Genomic DNA, 22,080 nt, shown 5'->3' with positions numbered 1-22,080 from the left:
CCCCCTCAGCAAATATGGATTTCCCATTTTGGAGGCTGCCAAAGCCATCACTCGGGGGATGTTCCGCATTAAGCTGGAGAATGGGCGGCTGGGAGATATGTTGCCATACACTGAGACACATGCACAAAAACTTTTGTGAGTCCGTTTAAATTAGCTCCTCAACTGCGTAGGCATTTGGGAATGGATGAGCTCAGTATTAGCTTTGACTCTGAAAGCACAGAGACGATGGAGCGCTCAGATGGAACGAAGAGGGGGTCCGTTTCCAATAATTGTAACATTATTGCCTCTGGATCCTAATGCAATTTTGCTATATTGTTAAACAAAATCTGACAATATGACAACAACACTGTCCCCAAGGATGTCTGGTTTAATCATGCATGAGGTTTGATTCACCGTGTTGTGTGTGTGCACTTCCGCATGTTTACATGAGTATTAATCAGTGTGAGTCTTTGTTTTGTGTGTTTGTGTCCAAGCGTGTGTACACACATGTTTATGTACATGTAATGGAGGTCATTATGAATAACTTGATTTTGTAGACAACACTTCCACACACATTTGCACATGTCAGTCTTGCAAGATAATTGTCAACACTGCAACCAGCCTCTCTGGTCACTATGGAATATATTCTAACCTCAAGATTGTTTGTGTCTGCAATTCTAAGTGTATAAATGTATTTATGATCAAGTGTTCATGTGTGTGCATACATGAAATCACAAGTGAATAGCTGTGAAATTATCAGGGGTGTGTTTAAATGTGTGCTTATATTTGTGTTTGTGTGTAATTAAGCTGCACGGTTCCACAACTTCCCTGTAATAGGGTCCAGTGGGAGTTTGTGTTAGAAAGACAACCTCACACTGCATGTGTGCATGCATGACCCGTTTGACATCCATGTGCCAGCGTAGTTCCCCAGATTGCACATTCACGCACAGACCACCAATTTTGTTCTATTTCTGAAGTCACTGGCAAATAAAGTGCCTTTAATGCTTAATGCAAGAGGCAAAGTAAAGCTCCCGACTTCAGAGTAAGATAATCTAACCTTTATGAATGGGGACACATCTGAACACATCACTACAGCCGTCCCACCCCCAGTCGCCACCTTCACAATTATGTTCATCTGAGCACAGCAACCATTACCTACCAATTCATCTGGAGCATCACTTTATACAGCCTTTCTCCTCTGTAACCATTCATTTCACTCCATATTCCATCAACCTGTGACCCTTTGACAGTTTCACTTGCTCACTAAGTCACACTCTAAATAGTAGCACATGACCTTGATGTTTGGCAATCCTGTGCGGTCTCTCACTGGGCTCTCTTGTACAGTCTATATGGGTATTTATAGATGTCTTCCTGGGCAAATAGGCCTATGGCCATAGCGGTCTAGTACATAGCCATCTAAACCTCATTATACCTTTGTCACAACAGAGAGGCCAAATGGAGGCTCCCATAGCCACTTGATGGAGAGGGTGTGCTTAAAAGCACCCAGGTGTGTCATATAGCATAGTACATAGCATGTCTCACAGAGGAGAGTGAGGAAGGAGCACTGGCTTCCCGAAGAGTTCAACTAAAGGTCAATGTACTGAGAATCAATAAAGGAGGAGCTGGTGCTGAGAGCAGGGTTAAAATTATATGTTTATATAAGAGCTACTCCACATGACATTATAGTGTGAAGATGTTCTTATAAAGAGGAAGATAAATGGGAAGCCGTATTGCTGTGATCATTATAAAAGCAGGAGGCATCTTATCAAAAGCCCTAAAAGCAAAAACCATATGTCGTTCAATAAAATGTGTGGGTGTTTGTTTCATGTGGGGAAAAAAAGAGAGAGCGTAAGAGAGAAACTTCTGAAAATATCGAACTTTGAAGGTTAACATTCGCCTGTTTTATTTTGTAGCTTTTAATAATGACAACAAAACAAAACAGAAAGAAAAAAAAAAACAACAAACAGGTATTAGTGGCAAGCCATCAGTCTTCGTCTTGTCTCTGTGGATTCCACCAGCTCTCAAGCTTTCCCTCTCTCTCTCTCTCTCTCTCACACACACACACACACACACACACACACACACACACACACACACACACACACACACACACACACACACACACACACACACACACACACACACACACACACACACACACTGGTCTTGACTGGCAGGGAACAGAGAGAAGGAAGAACGTGAGAGATCTAGGGGAAGGAAAGAGGGGTGGTGGTTAGGGATAGAAACATGGGGAAGAGAAGGAGGAGCGGGATAAGGGAATTCCCTTAGCAGTTGTTATTGATTCCAGTGTTTACGGACGAATAGTTTAGTGCCGTTTACAAAACAGAACAGATGCAGCCAGTGAGCAAAAAGGTAAACAATTGCTGTGTGGCTGGCTGCCAAATCCCCAGTCTGATGTATTAAACTCACGGTGAAGAGCATTTCCCCTTTGGCTGCACTTATTGCCACTTCATTTCCTCTTCGCTCAGATACGCACTCTCCTTCTTCCCATCTCTCCCCTTATTCTGTGTCTCTCTTTCTTTTGCTCTCATTCACTCATTTAACTGAGGGGGGGGGGGCAAGGGTGTAGTGCGCTCTTTGCCGTCTGGCTATTTACTGTCCTTCTCTGACCCAGGAGGCCCAGTTCTTCCTAACAGAGCCATTAGCAGGGGGAATTGTGTGTGTCTGACATGGCCGAAAACCAATTATTAGACACTTTCTAGCAAATGATGCCCAGGTCTTTGGGGAATGAGCAATCATGCAATAATTTAGCCACTGATTTAATTTCTTTCCTGCACAGCATCCCTCACATTCCCATCCTCTGTCTCTCATCTTTCTGTAGTAAAAACCGGACATGTATGAGATCTAAACACTTTCCTGACTGGTGTACTGGCCTGGAGTCTCTTATAATGTGATTACAACATGTCAAGATGAGTTTACTGTGTTTGTGCAAATGTGTGTTGTACAGTTCAAGGGTTGCAGGTTTTAAATGCATTTGATAAAAGCAAGGCCACATAATAAGGAAGACATTGAACTGATGATATGTGAACAAATTCATTTCTGTCCAGGTTTTCTGTGTGTCCAAGAAAAGGGAATCTATCCAATTCTGTTCAATTCACTTTGATGTATTTGCAAAGCACCAATTCACAACAAAAGCAATCTCAGGGGTGTGTGCAGAAAAAAGATGAAAACAGGTTCAATGTAAGGCTAATTAAATAAGGCTTCAAATAATTCAATTATTGTCCAACTAAATCCAACTTGTTGACATTTGTTTGTAAAGCAAACTTTGGCTGAGGTGCCTCTAATGAACATCCATTGGCTTTTTCATTTTAAAGCTTTACCTGAACTGAAGACCTGACAATTGCTGAGGTTTTTGATAAAGACATCTGACTCAAAGTACGTCATCATACCATCTCATCATCAACTATGGTAAAAAAAAAAAAAAAGAAGCTCTCTCAGTCTTACAAAGATAAAAAGCTAAAAGCTCCAGGTGTTTTTTTTAAATGTTGAATGTCTTTGCTAATAAAGAAAAGATGAACATCAAATTCAGATTTAATGCAGATGCTGTAGCACGTTTTACTACGAACACACTTTTGGTATTTAAATCCCGTTTTATTTTGAAACCCTGTGTCCTTGTGTTTCAGTTACAGTGGGGCAAAAAGGTATTGTCAGACACCAGTTGTGCAAGTTCTCCCACTTAAAAAAAGATAAGGGAGGCCTGTAATTTTCATCGCAGGTATATCTCAACTATGAGAGACAAAATGAAAAAAAGAAAATCCAAAAAAATCTGATCTGAAAGTCTGATTTTTAAAGAGTGTATTTGCAAATTATAGTGGAAAAAAAGTATGTGGTCAATAACAAAAGTTAATCTCAATACTTTGTTATATACCCTTTGTTGGCAATGACGGGTCAAACGTTTTTTGTAGGTCTTCACAAGGTTTTCACACACTGTTGCTGGTATTTTTGCACATTCCTCCATGCAGATCTGCTCTAGAGCAGTGATGTTTGGGGCTGTTGCTGGGCAACACAGACTTTCAACTCCCTCCAAAGATTTTCTATGCGGGTGAGATCTGGAGACTGGCTAGGCCTCTCCAGGACCTTGAAATGTTTTTTTACGAAGCCACTCCATCGTTGCCCGAGCGGTGTGTTTGGGATCATTGTCATGCTGAAAGACCCAGCCACGTTTCATCTTCAATGCCCTTGCTGATGGAAGGAGGTTTTCACTCAAAGTCTCACGATACATGGCCCCATTCATTCTTTCCCTTACACGGATCAGTCGTCCTGATCCCTTTGCAGAAAAGCATGATGTTTCCACCCCCATGCTTCACAGTATGTTCTTTGGATGCAACTCAGCTTTCTTTCTCCTCCAAACACGACAAGTTGTGTTTCTAACAAAAAGTTATATTTTGGTTTAATCTGACCATATAACATTCTCCCAATCCTCTTCTGCATCATCCAAATGCTCTCTAACAAACTTCAGACGGGCTGGACATGTACTGGCTTAAGCAGGGGGGACGTCTGGCACTGCAGGATCTGAGTCCCTGGTGGCGTAGTGTGTTACTGATGGTAACCTGTTACTTTGGTCCCAGCTCTCTGCAGGTCATTCACTAGGTCCCCCGTGTTGTTCTGGGATCTTTACTCACCGTTCTTGTGATCATTTTTACCCCACGGGATGAGATCTTGCGTGGAGCCCCAGATGGAGGGAGATTATCAGTGTTCTTGTATGTCTTCCATTTTCTAATAATTGTTCCCACAGTTGATTTCTTCCCACCAAGCTGCTTACCTATTGCAGATTCAGTCTTCCCAGCCTGGTGCAGGTCTACAATTTTTATTTTTTTTTTTACGTCCTTTGACAGCTCTTTGGTCTTGGCCATAGTGGAGTTTGGAGTGTGACTGTTTGAGGTTGTGGACAGGTGTCTTTTATACTGATAACCAGTTAAAGCAGGTGCCATTAATACAGGTAACAAGTGGAGGACAGAAGAGCCTCTTAAAGAAGTTACAGGTCTGTGAAAGCCAGAAATCTTGCTTGTTTGTAGGTAACCAAATACTTATTTTACTGAGGAATTTACCAATTAATTAAGTAAAAATCCTACAATGTGATTTCCTGGATTCTTTCCCCTCATTCTGTCTCTCATAGTTGAAGTGTACCTATGATGAAAATTACAGACCTCTCTCATCTTTTTAAGTGGGAGAACTTGCACAATTGGTGGCTGACTAAACACTTTTTTGCCCCACTGTATGTCTTGACTTCTCTTGTTCCAATCTGCCCTGATCGTTTGCACCTGTGTCTCGTCTAGCCTTCTATGCATATCTTGCCTTGTCTTTCCCATGCTTCCTGATGGTCCGTACTATTTCCACCCTCCTTGTGTCCTGTCAGGTTTTTCTCTACTAGTAAAGTCTTGTGTGTTTTTGTTATCCCTGCTCTGCAGTGCTTTTGGTTTGTTTTTACATCATTTTTAATCATTTTTTAATTTTTAAATCAAATTTTTTGGAACGTGTGCCTCTGAGTCATTGTATATGCCTTATCATTAAAAATGTTAATTTACTATTCTATTATCATCATGGTTACATAGTCACAAGTTATTTTTGTGTTTGTTTTTTTTTTATTATTATTTGCAATTCTGAATACAGTCTTATTTTGAAAAAGTGTGTGCTTCCCAAGATTCTTTGAGTCACATTTGTGCAGACTTCTGCTCATTATTAAACTGTTTCCACCTTTTCTGCCAGCAAAACACACCCTCTTTCAATTCTAAGGGTTTACTTGTTAGATTTTGAATGAAGTAAATATAGCAAAGTAAATAGAAATAAACTATTAACAACAAAGGAAATTCTGTCATTATTTCCCAGAATTAAACCAAAACACTGAAGTGTATAGAAAAACCAAGTAGATGACACAAGTTAACTTGTAGAACCACATTTATCATCAAATTTTTTTTAAATCACTTCATCTTTAATATCTTCGTTGAGGGGGCAGCACGGTGGCTTGGTGGTTAGCACTGTTGCCTCACAGCAAGAAGGTTCCCGGTTTAATTCCCTGGCCAGGCGGGGGTCTTTCTGTGTGGAGTTTGCATGTTCTCCCCGTGCTTGCATGGGTTTCCTCCAGGTACTCCGGCTTCCTCCCACAGTCCAAAAACATGCACAGTAGGTTAACTGATGATTATACATTGCCCATAGGTGTGAGTGTGAGTATGTCTGGTTGTTTGTCTGTATGTGGCCCTGCGATGGACTGGTGACCTGTCCAGGGTGAACCTCTGCCTCTCGCCTGAAAATTAGCTGGGATAGGCTCCACGCTTCCTGTGCCGGAAGTTTCCTCATGTATATTGAATTTGCAGACCGTTGTCACAGGTTCCTCCTGGAGATCTGGACTTTTACTGAGCCATGGCAACATGTTGATTTGTTTCTTTTCAGACAATCACATATAAGACCTCAATGCTATTTTAGTATAAATAAATGGTCGAAAGCCTCAGTCTTGTGATTTATTGAGCCGTAGCTTCACATTTTTAAGTTGAACCGCCATGTTTTTTTTTGTGTAATAAGAGGTTTTCTTAGTAACCCTTCCCAGCAAGCCAAATTTGTGCAGTTTATTAGGGCCCGAGCACCTTCAGTGCGAAGGCCCTATTGTATCTGTAGGAATTCTTCGCGTTATTATTAGGGCCCGAGCACCTTCAGTGCGAAGGCCCTATTGTATCTGTAGGAATTCTTCGCGTTATTATTAGGGCCCGAGCACCTTCAGTGCGAAGGCCCTATTGTATTTGCAGGAATTTTTAGGGCCCGAGCACTTGCAGTGCGAAGGCCCTATTGTATTTGCAGGAATTTTTATTAGGGCCCGAGCACTTGCAGTGCGAAGGCCCTATTGTATTTGCAGGAATTTTTATTATTATTAATATTATTATTATTATTTTTCTTCTGACAAAGTGATGGCCTTTTTGCCCCCCTTAACATGCCCAAAAAGTCACCAAATTTTGCACCCAAGTCAGGCCTGGCGAAAAATTTGATATTTAATGGTTTGCATTAATGGGCGTGGCAAAATGGCTCAACAGCGCCCCCTTGAAAACTTTGTGCCTCAAGCCCCACGAAACGGTTTGACGTACATGCACGAAAATCGGTACACACCTGTATCATGGGACAACTTAAAGAAAAGTCTCTTGCCGTCATGCCCGAAACCGAACAGGATGTCGGCCATTTTGAATTAGTCGTGTCATTTTGGCGAAATTTATGCCATTCCTTCGAAAGTTAATTCAGCCTGAACCGTAACGTTCCCCCAAGTTTGTTATACATCAAAATGTGCGTCTCCATCATCCGACCCCACGCATTACTTTTCTCTTTCGAAAGCGTTACCGTGGGGACGCTAGACGCCAAAAAGCGTGCCCACCCTTCATCTGATTGGTTCAGACAGAAAAAACTTTGCGCCTCAAGCCCCATAATACGCTTTGACGTACATGAACGAAAATCGGTACACACCTGTATCATGTCGCAACTAAAAGAAAAGTCTCTTGGCGCCATGGCCGAAACCGAACAGGAAGTCGGCCATTTTGAACATTCTGCATTAATCGCGTAATTTTGGAGCAATATATGCCATTCCTTCGAGAGTTAATTCAGCCCGAACCGTATCGTGAACCCAGATGTGTTATACATCAAAATGTGCGTCTCCATCCTGCGACTACACGCATTACTTTTCTCTTTCCAAAGTGTTACCGTGGCGACGCTAGACGCCAACAAGCGCACCCCCCCTTCACGTGATTGGTCCATATTTGATAGTTCCCCAAAAGGCACCAAATTTTGCATGCAAGGCAGGCCTGGCGATAAATTTGATATTTAATGGTTTGCATTAATGAGCGTGGCAAAATGGCTCAACAGCGCCCCCTTGAAAACTTTGTGCCTCAAGCCCCACAATACTGTTAGACGTACATGCACGGAAATCGGTACACACCTGTATCATGGCACAACTTAAACAAAAGTCTCTTGGGGTCATGCCCGAAACCGAACAGGATGTCGGCCATTTTGAATTAATCGTGTCATTTTGGCGAAATTTATGCCATTCCTTCGGCAGTTAATTCAGCCCGAACCGTAATGTGCACCCAGGTGTGTTATACATCAAAATGTGCGTCTCCATCCTGCGACTACGCGCATTACTTTTCTCTTTCAAAAGTGTTACCGTGGCCACGCTAGACGCCAAAAGGCGCGCCCCCCCTTCATCTGATTGGTCCATATTTGATAGTTCTCCAAAAGTCACCAAATTTTGCATGCAAGCCAGGCCTGGTGATAAATTTGATATTTCATGGTTTGCATTAATGGGCGTGGCCTAACGGCTCAACAGCGCCCCCTAGAATACTTTTCTCTGCCATAACTTTTGAATGGTTTGACATAGAGAGTCGTGGGTGGTGTCATCAGATTCTTTATGGAGCCCTTGACCTTCATTGGCCTGAATTAGCCCCGCCCCTTCTTCTGATTGGTTGTCCCTTTTTCTGCTATAACTTTTGAATGGTTTGACATAGGAAGTCGTGGGTAGTGTCATGGGACTCTGTAATGAGTCCTTAAGCTTCGTTAGCCTTAATTAGCCCCGCCCCTTCTTCTGATTGGTTGTCCCGATTTTCTGCTATAACTTTGGAATGGTTTGACATAGAGAGTCGTGGGTGGTGTCATCAGATTCTGTATGGAGTCCTTGACCTTCATTGGCCTGAATTAGCCCCGCCCCTTCTTCTGATTGGTTGTCCCTTTTTTCTGCTATAGCTTTTCAATGGTTTGACATAGGAAGTCGTGGGTGGTGTCATTTCTGATATGCTTATGGGGGGCGGTGGCCGTGAGTGCGAGGGCCCGTTCATTGCTGCTTGCAGCTTTAATTATTATTATTATTATTTTTTTTTTTTTTCTTCTGACAAAGTGATGGCCTTTTTGCCCCCCTTAACATGCCCAAAAAGTCACCAAATTTTGCACCCAAGTCAGGCCTGGCGAAAAATTTGATATTTAATGGTTTGCATTAATGGGCGTGGTAAAATGGCTCAACAGCGCCCCCTTGAAATCTTTGTGCCTCAAGCCCCACGATACGGTTTGACGTACATGCACGAAAATCGGTACACACGTGTATCATGGGACAACTTAAAGAAAAGTCTCTTGGCGTCATGCCTGAAACCGAACAGGAAGTCGGCCATTTTGAATTAATCGTGTCACTTTGGCGCAATTTATGCCATTTCTTCGAGAGTTAATTCAGCCCGAACCGTATCGTGAACCCAGGTGTGTTATACATCAAAATGTGCGTCTCCATCCTGCGACTACACGCATTACTTTTCTCTTTCAAAAGTGTTACCGTGGCGACGCTAGACGCCAACAAGCGCACCCCCCCTTCATCTGATTGGTCCATATTTGATAGTTCCCCAAAAGGCACCAAATTTGGCATGCATGCCAGGCCTGGCGATAAATTTGATATTTCATGGTTTGCATTAATTGGCGTGGCAAAATGGCTCAACAGCGCCCCCTAGAAAACTTTGTGCCTCAAGCCCCACAATACGGTTTGACGTACATGCACGAAAATCGCTACACACCTGTATCATGGCACAACTTAAAGAAAAGTCTCTTGGAGCCATGGCCGAAACCGAACAGGATGTCGGCCATTTTGAATAAATTGTGTCATTTTGGCGAAATTTATGCCATTCCTTCGGCAGTTAATTCAGCCCGAACCGTAACGTGCACCCAGGTGTGTTATACATCAAAATGTGCGTCTACATCCTGCGACACCACGCATTACTTTTCTCTTTCAGAAGTGTTACCGTGGCGACGCTAGACGCCAAAAGGCGCGCCCGCCCTTCATGTGATTGGTCCATATTTGATAGTTCTCCAAAAGTCACCAAATTTTGCACGCAAGCCAGACTTGGCGATAAATTTGATATTTCATGGTTTGCATTAATGGGCGTGGCCTAACGGCTCAACAGCGCCCCCTAGAATACTTTTATCTGCCATAACTTTTGAATGGTTTGACATAGGAAGTTGTGGGTGGTGTCATGGGACTCTGTAATGAGTCCTTAAGCTTCGTTGGCCTTAATTAGCCCCGCCCCTTCTTCTGATTGGTTGTCCCGATTTTCTGCTATAACATTGAAATGGTTTGACATAGGGAGTCCTGGGTGGGGTCATCAGATTCTTTATGGAGTCCTTGACCTTCATTGGCCTTAATTAGCCCCTTCTTCTGATTGGTTGTCCCTTTTTTCTGCTATAACTTTTGAATGGTTTGACATAGGAAGTCGTGGGTGGTGTCATGGGACTCTGTAATGAGTCCTTAAGCTTCGTTGGCCTTAATTAGCCCCGCCCCTTCTTCTGATTGGTTGTCCCTTTTTTCTGCTATAACTTTTGAATGGTTTTACATAGGAAGTCGTGGGTGGTCTCGTTTCTGATATGCTTATGGGGGGCGGTGGCCGTGAGTGCGAGGGCCCGTTCATCGCTGCTTGCAGCTTTAATTATTATTAGGGCCCGAGCACCTTCAGTGCGAAGGCCCTATTGTATCTGTAGGAATTCTTCGCGTTATTATTATTATTATTATTATTTTTCTGACGAAAGGAGGGCCTTTTTGCCCCCCTAAACGTGCCCAAAAAGTCACCAAATTTTGCATGCAAGCCAGGCCTGGCGAAAAATTTTATATTTAATGGTTTGCTTTAATGGGCGTGACAAAATGGCTCAACAGCGCCCCCTTGAAAACTTTGTGCCTCAAGCCCCACGATACGGTTTGACGTACATGCACGAAAATCGGTACACACCTGTATCATGGCCCAACTTAAAGAAAAGTCTCTGGGCGTCATGTCGAGAAACCGAACAGGAAGTCGGCCATTTTGAATTAATCGTGTCATTTTGGCGAAATGTATGCCATTCCTTCGGCAGTTAATACGGCCCGAACCGTAACGTGCACCCAGGTGTGTTATACATCAAAATGTGCGTCTCCATCCTCCGACACCACGCATTACTTTTCTCTTTCAAAAGCGCTACCGTGGCGACGCTAGACGCCAAAAAGCGCGCCCCCCCTTCATCTGATTGGTTCAGACAGAAAAAACTTTCTGCCTCAAGCCCCATAATACGCTTTGACGTATATGAACGAAAATTGGTACACACCTGTATCATATCGCAACTAAAACAAAAGTCTCTTGGCGCCATGGCCGAAACCGAACAGGAAGTCGGCCATTTTGAACATTCTGAATTAATCGCCTAATTTTGGAGCAATATATGCCATTCATTTGAGAATTAATACGGCCCGAACCGTATCGTGAACCCAGATGTGTTATACATCAAAATGTGCGTCTCCATCCTGCGACTACACGCATTACTTTTCTCTTTCAAAAGTGTTACCGTGGCGACGCTAGACGCCAACAAGTGCACCCCCCCTTCATCTGATTGGTCCATATTTGATAGTTCCCCAAAAGGCACCAAATTTGGCATGCAAGCCAGGCCTGGTCACGGTTTGCATTAATGGGCGTGGCCTAACGGCTCAACAGCGCCCCCTAGAAAACTTTTCTCTGCCATAACTTTTGAATGGTTTGACATAGGAAGTTGTGGGTGGTGTCATGGGACTCTGTAATGAGTCCTTAAGCTTCGTTGGCCTTAATTAGCCCCGCCCCTTCTTCTGATTGGTTGTCCCGATTTTCTGCTATAACTTTGGAATTGTTTGACACAGAGAGTCGTGGGTGGTGTCATCAGATTCTTTATGGAGTCCTTGACCTTCATTGGCCTGAATTAGCCCCGCCCCTTCTTCTGATTGGTTGTCCATATTTTCTGACTATAACTTTTGAATGGTTTGACATACAGAGTCGTGGGTGGTGGTAATAATATAAAATAGTAGTGTTTTACTAATATTTATACCTTACAAATATTTAAACAATTAGGAAAAAACTGTTCCAGACCCATGTACATTTCATTGCTATGTTAGGGAGGGAGGGAGTAAGTCAAATGGAAAGAAACAGCTGAGTTATAGCTCACCCAGGGCATTGCGGACTTTAGTTCCAGAGATCATGAGTTCAAGCCCAGACGGAGCAGAAATTGTTGTCAGCAATTTTTGTGTTTTTTTACATCAAAATATGCATCTCGGTCCTGCGACGACGCACATTACTTTTCTCTTTCAAAAGTGTTACCGTGGCGACGCTAGACGCGAAAAAGCGCTCGTCCCCTTCATGTGATTGGTCCATATTTGATAGTTCTCCAAAAGTCACCAAATTTTGCGTGCAAGCCAGGCCTGGTGATACATTTGATATTTCATGGTTTGCATTAATGGGCGTGGCTTAACGGCTCAACAGCGCCCCCTAGAATACTTTTCTCTGCCATAACTTTTGAATGGTTTGACATAAAGAGTCGTGGGTGGTGTCATGGGACTCTGTAATGAGTCCTTAAGCTTAGTTGGCCTTAATTAGCCCCGCCCCTTCTTCTGATTGGTTGTCCCGATTTTCTGCTATAACTTTGGAATGGTTTGACATAGAGTCCCGCTTCCTGATTCAAACGTCTGCTGGCCCCGCCCCCCGACCAATCAGTGGCGAGTAGGGTGATGACGGCCCCGCCCCCTGACCAATCAGTGGCGAGTAGGGTGATGACGGCCCCGCCCCCCGACCAATCCGTGGCGAGTAGGGTGATGACGGCCCCGCCCCCGACCAATCCGCTGTTGTAATGTGGTGACATCAGAAATAGTCCCGTGCTCAGCCCGGTTAGAACCTCGGTAGAATGGTTACAGAAAAAGTAATAATAAAATAGTAGTGTTTTACTAATATTTATACCTTACAAATATTTAAAAAATTAGGAAAAAAAGTTCCAGACATTTTTCGCTATGTTGGTCCGTCCTAAGCCAGTAAGTCAAACTGAAAGTAATAGTTGAGTCTTGGCTCAACCAGAGCATTAGGGTCTATGGTGCCGGAGGTCCGGAGTTCGAGACCGGCTGTATTGCGAATTTTTTTTTTTTTACATCAAAATTTTCGTCTCTGTCCTGCGACGACGCACATTACTTTTCTCTTTCAAAAGTGTTACCGTGGCGACGCTAGACGCGAAAAAGCGCTCGTCCCCTTCATCTGATTGGTCCATATTTGATAGTTCTCCAAAAGTCACCAAAATTTGCATGCAAGCCAGGCCTGGTGATAAATTTGATATTTAATGGTTTGCTTTAATGGGCGTGGCCTAACGGCTCAACAGCACCCCCTAGAATACTTTTCTCTGCCATAACTTTTGAATGGTTTGACATAAAGAGTCGTGGGTGGTGTTATGGGACTCGGTATTAAGTCCTTGACCTTCATTGGCCTGAATTAGCCCCGCCCCTTCTTCTGATTGGTTGTTCCTTTTTTCTGCTATAACTTTTGAATGGTTTGACATAGAGAGTCGTGGGTGGTGTCATTTCTGATATGCTTATGGGGGGCGGTGGACGTGAGTGCGAGGGCCCGTTCATCGCTGCTTGCAGCTTTAATTATTATTATTATTTTCCTGACAAAGTGAAGGCCTTTTTGCCCCCCTTAACATTCCCAAAAAGTCACCAAATTTTGCACCCTAGTCAGGCCTGGCGAAAAATTTGATATTTAAAGGTTTGCATTAATGGGCGTGGCAAAATGGCTCAACAGCGCCCCCCGGAAAACTTTGTGCCTCAAGCCCCACGATACGGTTTGACGTACATGCACGAAAATCAGTACACACCTGTATCATGGGACAACTTAAACAAAAGTCTCTTGGGGTCATGCCCGAAACCGAACAGGATGTCGGCCATTTTGAATTAGTTGTGTCATTTTGGCGAAATTTATGCCATTCCTTCGAAAGTTAATTCAGCCCGAACCGTAACGTGCACCCAAGTGTGTTATACATCAAAATGTGCGTCTCCATCCTGCGACAACACGCATTACTTTTCTCTTTCAAAAGCGTTACCGTGGCGGCGCTAGACGCCAAAAAGCGCGCCCACCCTTCATCTGATTGTTTCGACAGAAAAAACTTTGTGCCTCAAGCCCCATAATACGGTTTGACGTACATGAACGAAAATCGGTACACACCTGTATCATGTTGCAACTAAAAGAAAAGTCTCTTTGCGCCATGGCCGAAACCGAACAGGAAGTCGGCCATTTTGAACATTCTGAATTAATTGCGTAATTTTGGAGCAATATATGCCATTCCTTCGAGAGTTAATTCAGCCCGAACCGTATCGTGAACCCAGATGTGTTATACATCAAAATGTGCGTCTCCATCCTGCGACTACACGCATTACTTTTCTCTTTCGAAAGTGTTACCGTGGCGACGCTAGACGCCAACAAGCGCACCCCCCCTTCATCTGATTGGTCCATATTTGATAGTTCTCCAAAAGTCACCAAATTTTACATGCAAGCCAGACATGGCGATAAATTTGATATTTCATGGTTTCCATTAATGGGCGTGGCCTAACTGCTCAACAGCGCCCCCTAGAATACTTTTATCTGCCATAACTTTTGAATGGTTTGACATAGGAAGTCGTGGGTGGTGTCATGGGATTCTGTAATGAGTCCTCAAGCTTCGTTGGCCTTAATTAGCCCCGCCCCTTCTTCTGATTGGTTGTCCCGATTTTCTGCTATAACTTTGGAATGGTTTGACATAGAGTCCCGCTTCCTGATTCAAACGTCTGCTGGCCCCGCCCCCCGACCAATCAGTGGCGAGTAGGGTGATGACGGCCCCGCCCCCTGACCAATCAGTGGCGAGTAGGGTGATGACGGCCCCGCCCCCCGACCAATCAGTGGCGAGTAGGGTGATGACGGCCCCGCCCCCGACCAATCCGCTGTTGTAATGTGGTGACATCAGAAATAGTCCCGTGCTCAGCCCGGTTAGAACCTCGGTAGAATGGTTACAGAAAAAGTAATAATAAAATAGTAGTGTTTTACTAATATTTATACCTTACAAATATTTAAAAAATTAGGAAAAAAAGTTCCAGACATTATTTCGCTATGTTGGTCCCTCCTAAGCCAGTAAGTCAAACTGAAAGTAATAGTTGAGTCTTAGCTCAACCAGAGCATTACGGTCTTTGGTGCCGGAGGTCCGGAGTTCGAGACCGGCTGTATTGCAAATTTTTTTTTTTTTACTTCAAAATTTTCGTCTCTGTCCTTCGACGACGCACATTACTTTTCTCTTTCAAAAGTGTTACCGTGGCGACGCTAGACGCGAAAAAGCGCTCGTCCCCTTCATCTGATTGGTCCATATTTGATAGTTCTCCAAAAGTCACCAAAATTTGCATGCAAGCCAGGCCTGGTGATAAATTTGATATTTAATGGTTTGCATTAATGGGCGTGGCCTAACGGCTCAACAGCGCCCCCTAGAATACTTTTCTCTGCCATAACTTTTGAATGGTTTGACATAAAGAGTCGTGGGTGGTGTCATGGGACTCGGTATTAAGTCCTTGACCTTCATTGGCCTGAATTAGCCCCGCCCCTTCTTCTGATTGGTTGTTCCTTTTTTCTGCTATAACTTTTGAATGGTTTGACATAGAGAGTCGTGGGTGGTGTCATTTCTGATATGCTTATGGGGGGCGGTGGACGTGAGTGCGAGGGCCCGTTCATCGCTGCTTGCAGCTTTAATTATAATTGTACTGTTATGAACCATAATGTGGGGACAGCGCCTGAGAGGGAGAAAAAAAAAAAATGTACGCATGAGATGAGTCCAATAACCCGTAACCCCATGACAACAGCATTATGGTCTGGATCTGGACAGTTATGTGGGCTACAGAGACCCGGCTGTGGGTCTGGCCCGTGTAATGTCGAGGCTGGGATGGCTGGGAGCATGTCTGTGGTGCGTACACCAAGAGTTGCCTCCACCGGTGAAAAGGGATGATGTGCCCTTTTCTGTTACAGGTGAACCGGTGGGAGGAGCCTGTGCTTCTGGCGCTGAGAGTGCTCTTGAGCTGAAAGCGTGTCCTATAGAGCTCCAGACCCCAACGTGACCCGTTTTGTTCACAGCGCCATTTTGGTAGGAAAGAGAACTGCTTGTGCAAGTCAAAAGTCACAGCATAATCATGAAACTCAGAGCCTCAGAGTTTTCCGCGCAGTTAAACCCAAAAGATAAAGAAAACTAAACCTGAAACTTAAATATCACTGACCCTTACAATGCTCCACGAGTACTTTTTAAAAGCATCAAAATATAGGATAATGTCATCAGCATGTTAATTAGAATCAAATTTTACCATGGATTTTCGCCAGATAAATTAGACTGTGTGTATACTGTGTGAATGAAAGTTTTAAGGCACCACCACATGCATTAATTTAATTTGTCTACGATAAATAGTTATCATGCAGGTGCCTTTTTTATTTAAAAAAATGTTTTTTTAGGTGAATCATTTACAAATACTAAATCTATTTATCTTGCCTCTTTGGATCTTTACGAACCAACAAGAAGCTCTATCTGTTCCCATTTTTCTAATATTCTGGCATCCCGGTGCACAACAGCTATCGGGCATGGTTTCTACGGTTTAGCGGGTGCAGAAATGTCCTTCACAACCACTCCAAAATGGGGTTGTTTACATTCTAGAATGGTGCATGCTGGGAAGTCTGACGCCACGGTCAGGAGCTTTAGTGAGATACCGAAACAAATGTTGAAAGAGAACCTTTTGATGCCAGATGTCTTTTGATATATACATTTCTGAGACATCAGCAACAGAATCAAAACAATAAAAAAAAAACATTTATACTTTTTAATCAGTCAATCAATAAATAAATCAATAAATTCAATCATACAACATATTTGAGAGAAAATTGAGAAACAAATTAATTAGAAAACTGTTAAGGGAAATTGAGGGTGCTTTGAATTGCAATATATTATGAACACTTTACAACTCAGCTTTACATTACATTAAATAAAAAAATATGTGCATCATTTCCTATATCAAGCATCAAGGGGGGGATATTTAACAAGCTAACTGAGGTCTATAGACTCTGCTGCTGGGCTGCTATAAACATTGTATGATCTGAATTTTTGGGGAACTCTGAGATGTCCACTTCTGTAAAGACTGTGAACTAACTTAAAGGAGGTTGAGGCTCCTTTTAAGAAATGAGACTCATTAGCGCCACCCTTCACCACGACGGCCGTCGGGGGTACTGCAGCCAACAGCGAAGCCGGCACGGGAGAACGGGGAGAACGCGCATGCAGCGTCATGTGACGTCACATCCGCAGCCCAGCGCGGGAAATTTCGGCCCGAATTGCAGCACATTTTGCAGCACACAGCCTGTTCAAGGCAACGGAGAGATACACTTGAGGGCTCATTCTTTTGGGTTTGGAACGCTTCATCTGACATTATTACTAGAAAACTTAAAACGTATACAATTTTTTTCATAAATCCTGCCTCAATCCGGCCTCAAGCTCCTTTAAATGTTTTCTTCTCGTAAATAATTTTTCTAACTTTGGAATAGAGACTTTAAATTGGTCTATGGTCTTATAAGCTTTCCAAGATTGACAGACAGTCACAATTGCTTCTCAAATATCAATGCTGGTCTCTTTCCTCTTTGATATTGTGTCAACACACACCTGAATGCTTTAGACCAGCAAGGAGCATAAACTTTTACAGATGTAGCTTTAATGGTTAATAAAGTATTTTTAATGAGAAGCATCTGGGTGCTATCTGCCTTTTGAATTTCTATGGGCGCAGTACTGGTGTGCTTAGTTTGTCACCCACTGTGTCTACATGTTTTTAGTCATTTGACATTAAATAAATATGATTGTGTAATGTTTCATGCGTTTTTATTCATCTGATGTTGTAGTTACCTTATCTGGTAAACTCCAGATGATTTTAAGGTCCTGATTATATTTCTATTATGATAATATTTACTCATTAATTCCAGCTGTTTGTCTTTCTACTCTACAGTCAATCATTGCTGCAGTAAGTCATCCGTTCCTTGAATCTTGTTTATTATCCTTACCGGTTCCTGGTTTCCTACTTGTCACCTTATCTCAGATATACCCTCTTCCCTGGCCGTAGGATACCAGACTTTATTATGGACTTTGTCTTTTACCATCTGCCTGTCTGCAGTGCTTCCCGTTGACTGAATACCATTGCTTGCACTCAAAATGATCACAGTTTATCTCTGCTACATAACTGGAATGCCATTTTTGAGTCTTGTCAGAAGTTTTAAATAGCTATTTTTACTGATATTGCTACTTGCCCAATGATCAAACATTAAATCCATTAAGTTGTAACACAAAACTGATCCATTTACCGGTACATAGTTTTTCTCCTTAAAAGTTTACAGTCATTACCATCCAGTAATAGACCTAGGGTTGATTTATCTCGTTTACACTTTCATTTATTCATGTAACTAACAGCATCTGTTGATTGTTCTAAATATTAGGACTCTTATATACACATTATTCTTGCACTTATAGTATTTTTTGAAATTAGTCATATCTTTGAAATTAGGAATCGATTAGGAATTGGGAATCTATTATTAATAAAGTTATGCTCATCAGTGTGTTTCTTTTCGTGCAAGCACTATTTTATATTTTTTTTATATCTCCTTGTGTGATCATCTCACCAGGTGTCAAGTAGGGTCGTATGGGTGCCTTGGGCTACGTTTGTGCATACATCACAGTGTATGTGGGTGAAGGAGGTTCTGAACCACTGTGGACCTCCTGCTGAGTCCGGTGACAGCTAAGGCCCTCTTTGTCAGTTACGCCCCACTGCTCACTGAGACATCCTTTAAATGCAAGACTTCCTGCTGTTATTCCCCAATATCCAGGGCACATGCAGTCGCACACGCACACACACTCCACCACTCAAACACTTGTGGGCCTTTCCATGGGTGCTGCCCAACCGGGATATGTCGACAATCACCTGGCCCTCACAAAAAGCACAATTTGATGTCTCAATTTGTTGTTTGCTTGTTTTCTAAACTGTCTGCATATATAATGATTTTGGTAAAACCTTTATCTATGAGATATATATGCATTTTAATCTTGCAGCAGACGTTAGTTTTCTTAAGGTGCATGAATGTGTGCGAGAGTGGCAGTAAAGACATCTACAGCCACAACAGCCATACGGCCAATGATAACATTAACAATCTTTGTATCATTATTGATATCTTAATTCAATTCGCCAAGAAGTTATTGCTATGAAAGCAAGGTTTTTAGTGGTGACAAAGAAGCAAGGTTAACATTCCTGTGCAGTGAATTTGTTTTTGTATCCTTCAATATGTCTGTCTTTGTTTCTGGCTGTCTACGTGGTAATCACTGTAGTGGCAGTTAACTAAGGGTTAATTTTTCTCTGGCCTTCTCTGCATACTTGAAATGAGTAGCCTGGATAAAGAACAAGGAAGAATGCATTGCCCTGATAGGAACATTTCATTAAATCCCACTTGTTTAGTGCCCTTGTTCACATTATTGTTTTCAAGCCCTCAGCAAATCACACTGACTCTTCATCACAAAGTGCAGGCTCCTCTCAATAAGCCAGCCATTTTTTTCTGTTTTCTCCATAGTAAGTGCCAGGAAAATGTTCATATCCTTGAGCTGTTCAAGAGTGATACACAAAAGCCATTGTGACCACTCAGAGGATACGGAGAAAAATAAATGACACGCAAATACGCATTCTCAAGGGCCATGAAACATAATCTATTCTGCAATTTCATTGGCGACATGATTTAGAGAAAATGATCCCCGACACTCACACACACCGATCCAGAGAGAAAAGACCCTGTTTTTGTCGTTACAATTAGTACGCAAGCTCTGCTTGGTAACATTCTTACAGGACGTTTTCTAATCACCTGCAAGACAGCAGCATGAAAAGTCATCAACCATGAAGTTTAAGCACCACCCAAAAAGCTGCACCCATATGTAGTATATAGTATATAGTCAGTCACAAACGAACAACCCCCCCCCCGTCCACCACCACCACCCAATCTCTTCCATAATTATGTGACAGCATGAGGGTACACGTCCCTGGCTGACAATGTGTAAAAATTCAGGCAGAGATATGATCTAGTGAGGAGCTGCTCTTATTAAATATTAACAAATACTATTCCCGTGTAGCCGCAATCCCCAAGAGCACCTCCAATGCCAGTCAGAGCCTCAGCCTCGCTATCTCTCGTCACTACAGAACCGCTCTCCCTCCTGAAAAGGCCGTGGTGCGGTCTCTAAGAAAGAGTTCAAAGCGCCAGAAAGGGCAAGAAGTGGGGCGCGGTGGTGGCAAATGTGTTTTCTATACAAGTTTTAACTCAATCTTTTTTTTAAATCTATACAAAGCTGGCAATGTGGTCATATGGAGAAATTAGTGGTTGAGGAATTTGAATCAGTGCTTTTAAAATACTGTTGCAACCAGAATTTCTGAAACTCAGGTTCACTCCTGTGGTTACTGCTGGGGAAGGAAATGTAAGCGTGCATTCAGAGAAGTCGGAATTAAAGCCTTTAATGTCCTACAAAAACAGGGATCTACTAGCCATACATATGCAAATTACTGGCAACATATGGAAACCAAATATTTTAAAAGAGAGTTATCAAAATTACTATTGAGCACACTTTTCTTCCTACGCAAGTCTGTAGTCACACACACAAACATAATAATTAAAATAAAGACAAGTCGGCAGATGTGCCTATGACACAGGTAAAGTTTAGCCATGTGTGCACAAATCAAGATAAGACTAAAGGGTGAACGCAAGTTTATAATGCACCAAGTTTTTTTTAAAGTGGAACACTTGATTTGTCGGCACAAGATGTAAAAATGTATGAAAAAATGTAAAACCCTCTACTTCATGAAATATCATTGACAGATTAGAGAAGGAACTGAAGGAACTGAAGGAACCTCTGTACGACAATGTTAGCTGGAGAACCCTTCTGGATAACAATGAACAATACCGTACTGAACAGGACTTGACTGGAATGAATCAGACTCCATTTCATTGGAATTGATGCTGGCTTCCTGACTTTTTTTCTGTAAAACACCATAACATGACTTTTGTTGTGAACTGGCACTATATAAACTGAACCGAATTATTGGCTTGTAGTTCAAAAACCAAAATCAATGTAGAGATGAAAAGACCTTGCATAATTATTTAGCAAGGTTATGTCAATTCACGTTGTGAGTTTTACGACAGCAAGGCGTGGTACTAACGGAGTCCAGGTGATAAATTGCCCAGCCTGCAGCCCAAATCTGTCACCCAGGGAAAACATTTAGTGCCTCTGAAACAAAGGAAAAGCAGTCTGCTGAGCAACTGAAATATTACAGTTCATCAAGCAAGAAAAGGAAGCCTATTTTTTTCTTTTAAAGACTACAGTTGCCGGTCACATCAGGTCCATCGAGCTTTCAAAGTGCTGTTAAAAGAAAATATGATGCAACACGGTAGTAAACGGCAGTAAATACACTTCTATTTTGAACTACTTGTGGTTTAAATGCTGTTGTTTTTCTTTCTTGCATATGAAAAGAGAGGGAAAAATATATTTAAAAGCATTTATTGTGGCAGCATTCTAAGCCCTCACAGAGAATGACGACTTGGGCCTCTCTCTCTCTCTCTCTCTCCCTCCTTCTCTCTCTCTCACAAACTCAGTGAGGTGTGTTAGTGAGGTCTAAAGCCTGAATTGTTCCTGACCAACCAACCTGTCTACCACAATTCCCAGTCTTTCTGTTCACCCCATTACACTTTGAAAAGTACAGGAAAATGGAAAAAGAAAAAGGAAGAAGAAGTGGATGCGAGAGAGATGGAGTAAAGGAAAACGGGGAGGGGGGGCTTTTCGCATAGGTAGAATGTCAGAGGCTGCCTTTAAATCGGTGGGGTTAAAAGACGAGGCAGATTTTGCTGTGAAAGCTGTTAAATGGTTCAGTGGTTTGACAGTGGCTGATACTACAGACAGCGCTGCTCCCCTGGGAACCCACAGCGTCTCCCCGGCACGGCCCTTATCAAAATATACTTACCATCTGCTTCTACTTTGGGAATAAACAATAACGCAGCAGGGAAGGAGGGTGAGATCTACTGTAAGGAGTCACTGGACGCTTCTGAAGAAATATACCGGTAATGTTTTGGGGTTTTTTCAGGCCACTTTCATTAATTGTCTTAACTGTTAATGTGGGTTACTGCAGAATGGACAGTAAATTGTGAAATCAGACTAAGATTAATGTCGCAGCCCTGGCTCTAGTCTAGAGGAACCACGGGCATTTAAACTGAGTATGTGAATTCT

General features: G+C 42.6%; 1 protein-coding gene across 3 annotated transcripts in view; it reads right to left on the bottom strand.

The window, feature by feature from the left end:
• The window catches only part of kiaa0825 (KIAA0825 ortholog), a 135,083-nt gene that overhangs the window by 96,555 nt on the left and 16,448 nt on the right, over positions 1 to 22,080 (bottom strand). The window lies entirely within an intron of this gene.

This window comes from Cololabis saira, chromosome 9 (genome assembly GCF_033807715.1).
Source record: "Cololabis saira isolate AMF1-May2022 chromosome 9, fColSai1.1, whole genome shotgun sequence".
Taxonomy (NCBI): Eukaryota; Metazoa; Chordata; class Actinopteri; order Beloniformes; family Belonidae; genus Cololabis; species Cololabis saira.
The sequence above is the reverse complement of the archived record's forward strand: the minus strand, read 5'-3'. Positions and strand labels throughout refer to the sequence as shown.